The sequence below is a fragment of the Mastigoproctus giganteus genome, chromosome 5 (genome assembly GCF_048544385.1).
Source record: "Mastigoproctus giganteus isolate SK-2022 chromosome 5, ASM4854438v1, whole genome shotgun sequence".
Taxonomy (NCBI): domain Eukaryota; kingdom Metazoa; phylum Arthropoda; class Arachnida; order Uropygi; family Thelyphonidae; genus Mastigoproctus; species Mastigoproctus giganteus.
The window spans coordinates 53,568,726-53,581,516 of record NC_143579.1 but is presented as its reverse complement, the minus strand read 5'-3'; the positions used below and the strand labels follow the sequence as shown (position 1 = coordinate 53,581,516).

General features: G+C 37.5%; 1 protein-coding gene across 4 annotated transcripts in view; it reads left to right on the top strand.

Moving 5' to 3' along the window:
- The window catches only part of LOC150085398 (uncharacterized), a 650,000-nt gene that overhangs the window by 465,592 nt on the left and 171,617 nt on the right, over positions 1 to 12,791 (top strand). The gene's annotated exons all lie outside the window — the stretch shown is intronic.

The following is a 12,791-nucleotide window of genomic DNA, read 5'->3' as shown; positions in this document are numbered from 1 at the left end:
TTCTTTGACATATGCATTTTGGTTCAAAAAGGAAGAAGAACATGCTATTTTCTCATTACAACAAATTTTGGAGAAAAAAAAGAGAACTGAACTTGCCAACATTTCTTCTATTTATTGATTATGAAAAAAACTTTGGCAGATTTTACATGACAAAAATATACCAACCCAACTCTGGAAAGCAATACAAAGCCCATATAAAAATTCAAAATTTTGCATAAAATATTCTAATGGCCCTCTGTCAGACCCAATTAACACCAATAAAGGAGTCCAACAAGGATGTGGACTATCACCAAATTTATTTAATATTTATATCAACAAAATTATTAAGGAATGGAAACAAACAGTTAACAATGGAATGCAGTTGAACAATAGGAATGGAATGCAGTTGAACAATAGGAATAAAATCTAAACTATATTATATGCTGATGATCAAGTTATAATTGCAAAATCAGAAGATGAACTACAGATAGCAGTTAATGAACTAAATAAAATAGGCAAAAAATATGAGATGAAGATCTCCACCTCAAAAACAAAATCAATGGGATTATGTGGAAAAAATATACAAAGAGTCAAAATTGTTATTGATGACAAAATAATAGAACAAATATCCAGTTTCACCTATTTGGGAAATTTAATATCAAATGAAGGAAAAGACATCCACACTAAACTACAAAAATATAACAAAATGAATGGAACAATTAAACACCACTTCAGTAAACAAATGACAACTGAAACAAAATTACGATTGCACAACATTACATCAAAATCAGCCCTCTTTTACAGTTGTGAGACTTGAGTAATAAATAAGAAAGATGCACAAAAAACTAGAAGCAGCACAAATGAGATTTTTAAGACCATTATTAGGCTTTACAAGACTTGACCATCAAAGAAATTCAGATAGTCATTAGGAATTAAAAGTATATAATGTAGTAGATGACACAAAACAGTATCAGAAAAATGGATCAGTCACATAGAAAGAATGAACCCAAATCGGATCCCAAAATTTGCATTTAATTACAAACCTACAAACAAGAGAGATGTGGGCCGACCAAGACAACAATGGTGAGATCAAGAGCTACAATGGAACAGGTCTTAAAAGACCTAAGCCAGATCAAGTTCATGATGATGATGATGACATATGCATTTATATTTTAATGCTACAAATTAATATTGAGCTTGCTAATGGTTGAGTGCCACCATAGTCAAACAAAACAGTCCTTATAAAATGTATATGCTTTACTGTATTCAAAGATTATTTCAAAATAATCCTTTAAAAATACAAAGTAATGTCAGCCACAGACAAGTGAATTTATAGAACAATCTGTTGTTTATATGGTAAAGTAGCTTATGACTTCTAAATTTTGCATCTGAGTATAGCTTATATTTAAAAATAGCCATTATAATTTTTATTTGCATATAATATGCATAACTTATTATTGAATAGTTATTCATTTCATTAGATGAATACTATTATAGTATCATATCAACTTGTATGTAGTATTTTTATATTTGTATAATAAAATTAATATACAATGTATATTTTATAAAATGCAACTACAAAATGAAAATTATTATTGAAAGTATAAGGTAATAATAAATAATCAGACTACACTGCATTGTATCATAATTTAGATTATTTTAATTTAACTGTACGTTAAACAACCATATGTTTAGGTCTTTGTCTCTTTCTACTGTGGTAAAAAATATATATTTATAATACTCAGACTCTGCTTTGCATCAGGGTTATGTTCTTTAAAAAATATGACACAAATTGAAACAACACAAATCAAAATACAATTCTCCATAAGAAACCATTGAAATATCGAAGATAGGTACAAGCAGTATGCTTTTCAAGAAATAATATTTTAAGAGCTTGTAAATTAATCCTCTTTTGCCTTTTTGATTATGAAATAAAAGATGAATTGAAATAAACAGAAAAAAATACTTTTTTTTTCAACGCATAAACGAACAACTTACACAAAACTCAGTTAATAATTTTACGAGGAACTAATTTTCATAGACACTGAATCTGTAAGCTTGAAGGTTGAGATGTCTTCCTGTTCTTTGGGCTTTAAATATTTATCTAAGGTCTGCTGATCACCTGGGTTTTTTTTTTTTTTGTCATGTAAATTTCCTTGTAGCAACTAGTATTATATGCTATCACCCATGCTACTCTTGAACTTCTTTCCCTGTCAGGATTGTCATTCCTAAAAATTTCAACAGCTTTGTCGAACAAACCCAGCCCTTTGAAAATTCATTTTAAAGTTTGTTGCTAGGAATTTCTTCCAGATTGTATAGCCCATTAGCTCTTTGTAAATCCAGTTGCATTAACTCTTCATTACTCATTTCTTGATTGTGTGAGGCAAACAATTCATATCTGTCATGCTCATCCATTCCCTCAAAGTTACCAGCTAATTAGCTATTTCTTGATAAACCATGCGCAGTTCGTCAACTTATAAAATGGTACCTTTGCTGTCTCTCATTTTGTGCACGCATTCTGGCCATATTTTTCACCAAACACCATTTGTACGTGAAGATTTCACCTCCTCCCACTAGCTTGAAATATTTTTTTATGATATTCATTGTGCTAATGTTTTTCATGACTTCTGCACAGTAGACTTACCTTGTCCATCAATAGCATTTAGAAGCTGTTTAAATGTACATCACCGACCGGGCTAGCCAGGTGGGTAAAGTGCCTGCCTGGCAACCCAAAGGTCGCGGGTTCGAATCCCGCCTCAGGCTTGGATCAAAGTACTGCAAAAACCTTGGGAGGTGCATTATGGCCACAGAAGCCGATGCGCCAACAACTACCCAAAAAAAAAAAAAAAAAATGTACATCAGAGGTAACAACTTTTAAAAGTTGAAATTACTCACTGATCCATTGACTGGACCAAAGATGTGGTATTAGGAGGCAAAAACACAAACTTTACTTTTTCTGATAAGTCATCACAATAAACTGAATGACCAGGAGCATTGTCTAATAGAAGTAATGTCTTGAAGTCTAAGTTCTCATTATTGCAGTAGGCTTTCTCAGGAATATCATGAATCAAAACCCACCCTTTAAACAAAACCACTGTAATCCAGTCTATTTTGTCTGCTCTCCAGTGGACTAATTCAGTCCTTTGAATAGCTATTCATAGCTCTGGGATTTTTGAAGTAGGAGACAAGAAAAGATTAATATCTCTGACTGTATTACCACTTAAAAGAAGAGTAAGTCTGTCTTTGCTAGCATTAAATCCTAATGCAGAATTCTCTGCCTTTAGCAATGTAAATTTTAGTTGAAAACATTTCCAAAATAAGGCATCCTCATCCACATTAGACTTAACCCAAACATACCATCAATTGCAAATGCAGAATTTCATGACTCAAAGCAAAATTTTGGTTTTAATTGTTTAATGATGTAACTTAAGAGAATAACACAAATTTAAATGATGCAAAGCAGGGTCTAGGTGTGTGTGTGTGTGTGTGTGTGTGTGTGTGTGTGTGTGTGTGTGTGTGTGTGTGTGTGTGTGTGTGTGTGTGTGTGTGTGTGTGTGTGTGTGTGTGTGTTTAACAATAAAAACTGATATGTTTTTGATGCAAAGGCACTACATTTTCTTCCACAGAGCACAAAAAACACTATGAGAAGGCTAAAGGGGATCCCATTGACTTATTATGTGATGGAGTGTCCTGATATTCTGTTCTGTTGTCCTGCCAAAGACTGAAGGTCTGCAGGACATTGCAGCAAATGAGGGCAAATGGAGGATGTTGTTGGTTTCCCTCCACATCTCCAATTTGACTGATAGCCATGTGAACACATTTGTGATCATTGATTGGAGATAGTTGGCTATTCCTTCCTATAGATTCTAATCAGGTCTGTGTGTTACCCAGAAAAACAATTACAGTGTGGTTTCCTTTAATTTCAAATAGGGTGAGCCATGCTTTTATGTTGGGCAAACCATCTGGAGGCTACAAAAGAGAATAAATGAAAGCCATAAATTCTAGACAAAAAATCCCAAAATATAAACATAACTCATAATCAGAAAAAGATACAACTTTATAGCAGTCTTCCCATATAGAGATATTACAGAAAACTATCAACAGAGGCATTTTCAGAGTAACCTCATGACGTTCCCTATTTGAAATTAGAGGAAACCACCCCACAACCACTTTCTGACCTAACATGGACCCAATTAGAATTTACAGAAATAAATGACTGGTCATCTCCAATCAACAGTCACAATAGTGTTTGTACTTTTCTGATCTTATACTATATATATATATATATATATATATGTATATAGGAGCAACTGTAGTAGTAGTAGTAGTAGTAATAATAATAGTAGCAAATGATGCAAGAAAGTAAGGTTATACACATCAGCCAGAAAAAAAAAAAAAAAAAAAAAGCCAAAACTTCCCCTTTCCATTTCACTTGACCAATCCCTCTAACAATTTATCTAGTTCTTCCTTAAATTTATTCAAACTATCCACCTCTACAACAGGAGATGGAAGTTTGTTCCAACAATCAATCACCCTCTGAAACTAATTTATACTCATGAAATGTGCACCCATCCTCCAATTTGAATTTATGCCCCCTTATTTATGTGGTCTTAGTCCAAGTATGGAGACCTCAGCTTAAAAAAGACATTGAGCTTCTTGAAAGGGTCCAATGACAGGCAACTTGCATGGTGAGATTGGCAAAAGGGCAACCTTATGAAGGACTTTGATTATGTGGGCTACAGAGCTAGGGAGATGACCTCCCTACCTCTCCCTACAGAGGTAGGGAGAGGATGGCATCCTCTCCCTACCCCTCATTTTGCTAGGCAAAGCTTGCAGCAAAGCAAGGGCTTTCTCCTACAGACACCCAGGTACTGGTGGGACAGTAAAATGGAGATCAGGCCACTCAATCACATAGCAAATCACCGAGGATCCCCTTCTTCCTTCTCATAGTTTTCTGTGAAAGACGTAGTGCCTTTACACCACACTCTTATTAATTTTTATCTGTATAAGGCATGATCAAAATGTTTCAGAACTGTACTAATATTTGAGAAGTGATAAAGCATATCAGCAATTTGGGTAGATTTCCTTCAAAGTAGTCTCCAAATACACCAATTCCAACACTTGTTCATCTTCTGGCAGGCTTCTTTTGAAACTGTTAATAGTTCCTATGTCACATTCTGGCTAACTTCCTCAGTCATTGCAAATTTGTGACCTTTTAAGTTAGTTTTAAGAATTATGAGCATTGGAAATAAAATAAAAAAATTACAAGGAGAAAAATCTTATTTTATGTTAATTTTAATCTTAATATAAAATATTTTATTTTACATTTAACATCCGATATCTCAAATGGTAATATGAAGTGTCTGGCTTTTCCACAGCTTCTTTGCTTATATACACTAGTAAAATTCTTTTTTGAGAATGACAAAAGATATTAGTCCAAAATGCATCATGAGCATTGAACTTCAATACAGCATTTTTGCACTGTAGAGAACAAATTTTATGAGGATCCCCTCATAAAATTTTTACTGTGTTCAGCAGAACTTGAGGTGTAAGCACTTTCAAAGAATATGGTGATGAGCATTGGAATCTGATCCTTTGATATTGTGATGGCAAATCCAGCAGGCTTATCAGACCTGAATCTTGTGTCCTTATATCAGCAGAGCCTCTCCCTGTTGATGCACTTATACACTTGTGCTTGGTTGTGTTGGTCAATTTGCTGCCATGAAGTGAAAAACAATGCATTTGAGGATCCATGTTGATTAAACTTTGACAATCATAGAAGAGAAGGAACTGGGTATGGCTTACACTCTGTTATGGCTGATTGTGATCTATAGCCTGTATAGTGCATTAATGATATCACTTCATGCTTTACATATCATGTTATAAGTATACACTAACAGTATTCCAAATACATTATATATTTCATTTGTTTATTGATAATAAACAAATTCTGCCCAGACACAATAGGAGGGAGTATATGATGAGAGCCTTGTCGATCAATTCGGCCCTGGAGGGATTGTGCAAGGCTCAAGGGGTAGAATTTTTTTCAGCCTGGACTGTACTTGTTAACAGGAGAGATTGCTTCTACAGGGATGGGATACACTTAAATAGAAAGGGTGCAAGAATTTTTGCTGATGCTGTCGAGGCAGTGTTAGGTGGGTCGGAAAACTGCTAGTTGGGGGGGTTACAAGGACTAATAGATTAACAGTAGCCACTGGCAGAGGTGGAAGTGATTCTTGCACTGCTTCTATTGAAATGAGCAGAAGCCTGAAAAACAAGATGCAGGATATTTCAGAGACTGCTGGGAGTCATTGCGGTACAAGTAAACACATGGGTTGTGTTAGGGTAGCTAAGAATAGAAATAGGTGCATGTATACCTGCGTGTACACCAATGCTAGGAGTGTGGTAAATAAATTTGATGAATTTGAGGTATTGCTCAAAACATCAAAGGCAGATATTGTTGGGATATCAGAGACGTGGTGTCACACAGATATAAGGAATGCAGAACCGGAATTTGGGAATACATTATGTATAGAAAGGATAGACAGGACAGGAAGGGAGGAGGGGTTATGCGATTAGTTAAGAAACACATAAAGTCCAAGGAAGTGAAGCCAGTCGACATCGATGGACAGGGCAGTGTCGAGTCAGTTTGGTGTGACATAAGCATAGGGAAATCAAAATTAAGAGTAGGAGTGTGCTATAGGCCTAATGACTCTGATGAGTATAATAAGATATTGTACAGGGAAATAGAGTAGGCCAGTAAATCAGAGAGTCTTATAATGGGGGACTTTAATTTCCCAGATATTGACTGGAATTTGTGGATTGGTCACTCGCACACTAGCAAGGCTTTTGTGGATTTATTGGATGATTGTTTTCTACATCAGCATATTTGTGAGGCAAGAAGAGGAAGCAATACTCTTGATCTGATTATCAGTAGTGATTCTTCATGCATTAAGAATCTGCAGATAAATGAACCACTAGGTGGCAGTGATCACAGTGTGTTGAAGTGGGATTTACTCAAGGAGGTAACTACCATCAGAGGTAAAAGGAAGGGTTTTTGTTTTCGTAAAGGCGACTATGATGGTCTGAGACAGTATTTAAATTCTATACAGTGAGACCAACTGATGATGTTACCAACAGCAAACTCAAAATGGGAAGCATTCAAGGAACTAATCTTGGAGGCTACCAGGCTTTACATACCAACTAAGAAATATTGTTCAAGGTTTAGGCCTAAATGGTTGTCAGATGAACTAATCAGACATGTGGCAGAGAAGAAAAATGCATGGGATACATACAAATTAATGGGTGACATGAAAGCCTATATGATAGATATAAGTTGGTCTGTAACCAAGTCACAAAGGAGATTAGGCAGGCAAAGGCAGACTACGAAAAATCCTTGGCAAAGGATGCAAAGAAAAACAGAAAAGAGTTCTTTACCTATTTAAACTCAAGAAGGAAAGGGATGAATCAGATTGGTCCACTGGATATTGATGGTTCAACAGTTGAGGATCCTGCTCAGGTGACTAACAATCTAAACGAGTATTTTGCATCTACATTCACGCATGAGGAGTTATTCAGGAAGGAGAATGCTGTAGGCAAAGTAAACATTGGCAGTGAGCTGGATGATTTTGTAATAACTGAGAGGAAAGTGGAGGAGAGATTGTTGAGGATAAACATAAAAAAGGCACCTGGGGTGGATGGGATCTATCCAGTTATATTAAAGGAGGCAGCAAAGGAAGTAAGCAAACCCCCTAGCCATAATTATGAGACCTTCTTTTGACTCAGGGAGGTACCCATAGACTGGAGATGTGCAAATGTGACCCCAATTCACAAAGGAGGATCAAAGGCTGACACAAGTAATTATAGACCTGTTAGTTTAACTTCTGTTCCAGGTAAATTAATGGAGGCACTGGTTAAAGAAGCACTGCAGGATCATCTAGACAAGAATTCAGTTATAGCTCAGACACAGCATGGTTTTGTTAAGGGCAGGTCTTGCCTGACCAATTTGATTGGATACTATGATGTAGTCACAAAAGAACTGGATGCAGAGAATAACTTTGATATTATATATTTGGATCTTAGAAAGGCTTTTGATACTGTTGCACATGGAAGACTGCTGCACAAATTGGAGCAGTGTGGCATTGGAGGCAAATTGCTGCTATGGATAAGGGGATGGTTGAGTGGTAGAAGACAGAGAGTGGTAATCAATGGACACTGCTCAACGTGGACTAATGTTATTAGTGGAGTTCCTCAGGGTTCAGTGTTGGGTCCGTTGTTGTTTTCGGTGTTTATGAATGATATTGAAGATGGGATATCAAGTTTAATGTCCAAGTTTGCAGATGATACAAAGGTTGGTAGGGTTGTTAAGGACACTATTGACGCTATGCTGCTGCAACAGGATCTGGAAAGGTTGAACAGATGGGCTGAGAGGTGGCAAATGAAGTTTAACATTGACAAATGTAAAGTACTACATATGGGAAACAGTAACCCCAGAGCAACATATCAACTCTGCGGTACTACACTGACAGTGGTGGAGAATGAAAAGGACCTGGGGGTAATTGTGCAGGCAGATATGAAGTTCTCTGAGCAGTGCAGACGAGCTGCAAGAGTAGCTCATGGTGTCTTGTCAATGATATACAGGAATTTTTCTAGCAGGGATAAGGAGGTGATTATTCCCTTGTATAAGGCAATGGTTAGGCCACATCTTGAGTACTGTATACAGGTCTGGAGGCCTCATTTCAAGAAGGATGTAGAGCTGCTGGAACGGGTACAGAGAAGATCAACAAGATTAGTGAATGGAACAAAGGGTTGCTCTTACGAAGAAAGGCTTAAGTTTTGCAAATTACAGAGTCTGGAGACTAGGCACCGGCGAGGTGATCTGATAGAGGTGTATAAGGCTTTGAATGGTTTGAGCATGCTCAATGCCAATGGGATTCTTCATCTTGCTCAGAATAATCACCTCAGAGGGCATAAATTCAAATTGAGGAAGGACATATGTCGGATAGATGTGTGGAAATTTGCCTTTGGCCAGCGGGTGGTTGGTTGGTGGAACCGACTTCCGTCACTTGTTGTTGAAGTTGATAGCCTAAACAAATTTAAGGCTCAACTGGACAGGTATTTCGAATGAATGGAGGGGTGAAATGGGAGTGGATAAGGGTGTGTTTTTTTTTTTGTTTTTTTTTGGCTGATGCTGAATAAGCTTGCTTTCTTGCATCATATGCCTCTACTAATGCTAATGCTAATGCTAATAGTGAGAAATTTAATATACTGTAGATTAAAAATACTGTTTGTATAATATATTATTTATTATATATATATATATATATTTTTTTTTTTTTTTTTTTTTATGTATGTGTGGGGGAGGGGTACAGTTTGTTTTTCTTTCCCAGCCAAAGTCCATTTGTGAGGAAAGAGAAGTTTCTTATCATTTCTCCTCTTTCCAGAGTAGAAACTGATAAATTTTGCAACTTGCTTTTGTTTGTAGTATAAGTATTAATCATATAGTTCAAGGAAGCCACAGGCTTTTGCCATACTGACAAAAAAAAAAAAGAGATAAGAAAATACAAATTAGCAATTTTCTTTTCACATAGGTAGACATTCAGTTGATATTTGAATTTCTTCAAACTGTCAGCCTCAACTACCTTTGGAGGCAACTTATATTAGTAATCATTGACTTGCTGACTAAAAGAAAACTTCCTGCAATATTGTCCAAACCTCTTCCCTTGTAACTAGAATTTATGGCTCCTAGTTCTGGAATTCTTTATAACAGTGAAAATTCCATCTTCGTTCATTTTACTAACCCCTCTCAGTGCCTTATAAACCTCAGTCAGGGCCCCCCCAAGGTACCTGGTTGCCAAGCTTTGTAGCCGGCATAATCATTGTCTTTCTTTGTATGGTCACCCTTTTGCCAGTCTCACCATATGAGTTGTGCATCTTTGGATCCTTTCCAGAAGCTCAATTTCTTTTTTCAGGTGAGGTCTCTATACAAAAATGCATTTGGAATACTCTAAATGGAGTCACAGTATTCCAACTGCAGTCTTACAATTGCCTTATACAGTGGGATTATGAATTCGTTATTATCTCTGCAGGATATTGTTCAATATATCATCAATAGGACACCGTGGACTTTCCTGGCTGAATGTTTACACTGCTCAGAAAACTTCATATCTGCCCATGTCGTAACTCCCTGACTGACCCCTTTCTTCCAATACTGTATTTTATTCAGCCCCACCAAGTGTATAAGTTATAAGTATATAAGTTATAGGGAGTATATGATGAGATCCTTGTCACTCAATTCAGCCCTGGAGAGATTGTGCAAGGCCCAAGGGGTAGAATTTTTTTCAGCCTGGTCTGTTCTTGTTGACAGGGGAGACTGCTTCTACAGGGATGGAGTACACTTAAATTGAAAGGGTGCAAGAATATTTGCTGATGCTATCGAGGCAGTGTTAGAGGGGTCGGAAAACTGCTAGCGTGGGGGGATACACAGACTAAAAGGTTAACAGTAGCTACAGGCAGAGGCAAAAGTGATTCTTGCACTGCTTAGAATGAGCAGCAGCCTGGAAAGCAAGGTAATGGAGATTTCCAAGGACTGCTGAGAGTCATAGTGGAACAAGTAAATACATGGGCTGTGTTAGGGTGGCTAGGAGTAGGAACATGTGCATGTATACTTGCATGTTTGTTTGTTATTTGGTTTTTTAGGAGCACTAGCAGCTAAGGCCATATTGCTCCGGGAATATGTGGTGGTCATTCCCTTGACCTTTCTGCATCCTCCGTATTTGGTGGTGACTGGCTCGAACCCCGGTCTAATCAAGAAGCGTGTGCTACGCACTGCTGCTGCTGCTCCTTCCCACCTGGCTATGGAGGCGCCATACTTGCATGTACACCAATGCTAGGAGTCTAGTTAATAAATTTGATGAGCTTGAAGTGGTAGTCAAGACATCAAAGGCAGATATTGTTGAGATATAAGAGACATAGTGTCACACAGATATAGGCAGTGCAGAGTTGGAATCTGGGTAGTGCAATGTGTACAGGAAGGATAGATAGAACAGAAAGGGTGGAGGGGTTATGCTGTTAGTTAAGAAACACATAAAATCCAAGGAAGTGAAGCCAGTTGACATTGCTGGACAGTGCAGTCAGTTTGGTGTGACATAAGCATTGGGAGATCAAAATTGAGAGAAGGAGTGTGTTATAGGCCTAATGACTCTGATGAGTATAATAACAAACTGTGCAGGGAAACAGAGTGGGGGAGTAAATCACAGACTATTATAATGGGGGATTTTAATTTCCGAGATATTGACTGGAATTTGTGGGTTGGTCACTCACACACTAGCAAGGCTTTTGTGGATTTATTGGATGATTGTTTTCTACATCAGCACTTTCTGGAGGCAACTAGAGGGAGTAATACCCTTGATCTGATTATCAGCAGTGATTATTCATGCATTAAGAATTTGCAGATAAAGGAACCACTGGGTGAGAGTGATCACAATGTACTGATGTGGGAATTACTTAAAGATGTAACTACCATGAAGGCTAAAGGGAAGGGCTTTTGCTTTCATAAAGGTGACTACAGACGTCTCAGACAGTTTTTAAATTCTGTACAGTGAGATCAACTGATGATGTTACCAACATTGAATTCTAAATGAGAAGCCTTCAGGGATTTAATTTTGGAGGCTACTAGGCTTTTCATTCCAACTAAGAAATAATGTTCAAGGTTTAGGCCTAAATGGAATGTTGGATGAATTAATGAGGCTTATGACAGAGAAGAATGTATGGGATGCACATAAAGTATCAGGTGACACAGAAGCCTATGGCAGGTATAAACTAGTCTGTACTCAAGTCACAAAGGAGATTAGGCAGGCAAAGGCAGATTACGAGAAATCTTTGGCAAAGGATGCAAAGAAAAACAGCAAAGAGTTCTTTACTTGTGTAAACTCTAGAAGGAAAGGGATGAATCAGATTGGACCACTTAACATAGATGGGTTGACTATTGATGATCATGCTTAGATAGCTGATAAACTGAATGAGTATTTTGCATCTACATTCACACATGAGGAGTTATTCATTGAGAGGAATGCCAGAAGTTTATCAAACGCTAACAGGGAGCTAAGTGATTTTGTAATAACTGAGAGCAAAGTGGAGGAGAAATTAGCATTAGCATTAGCATTAGTAGAGGCATCCGATGCAAGAAAGCAAGCTTATGCAGCATCAGCCAAAAAAAAATAAAGTAAAATAAATAAATAAAAAATAACCACTTCCACTTCACCCCTCTGTTCGTTCGAAATACCTGTCCAGCAGAGCCTTAAACTTATTTAGGCTATCAACTTCCACTACAAGGGATGGAGGTCTGTTCCACCTACCAACCACCCGCTGGCTAAAGGCAAATTTCCGCACATCTATCCTACATCTGTCTTTCCTCAATTTCAATTTATGCCCTCTCAGGTGATTATTCTGAGCAAGAGGAAGAATCCCATCAGCATTGAGCATGCTCAACCCATTCAAGGCTTTGTACACCTATATATCAGATCACCTCGCTGGTGCCTAGTCTCCAGACACTGTAATTCACAAAATTTAAGCCTTTCTTCATAAGAGCACCCCTTTGTTCCATTCACTAATCTTGTTGCCCTTCTCCGTACTCGTTCCAGCAGCTCTACATCCTTCTTGAAATGAGGCTTCCAGGCCTGTATACAGTACTCTAGGTGTGGCCTGACCATTGCCTTATACAAGGGAATAATCACCTCCTTATCCCTGCTAGAAAACTTCCTGTATATCATTGACAATACACCATGAGCTACTCTTGCAGCCCGTCTGCACTT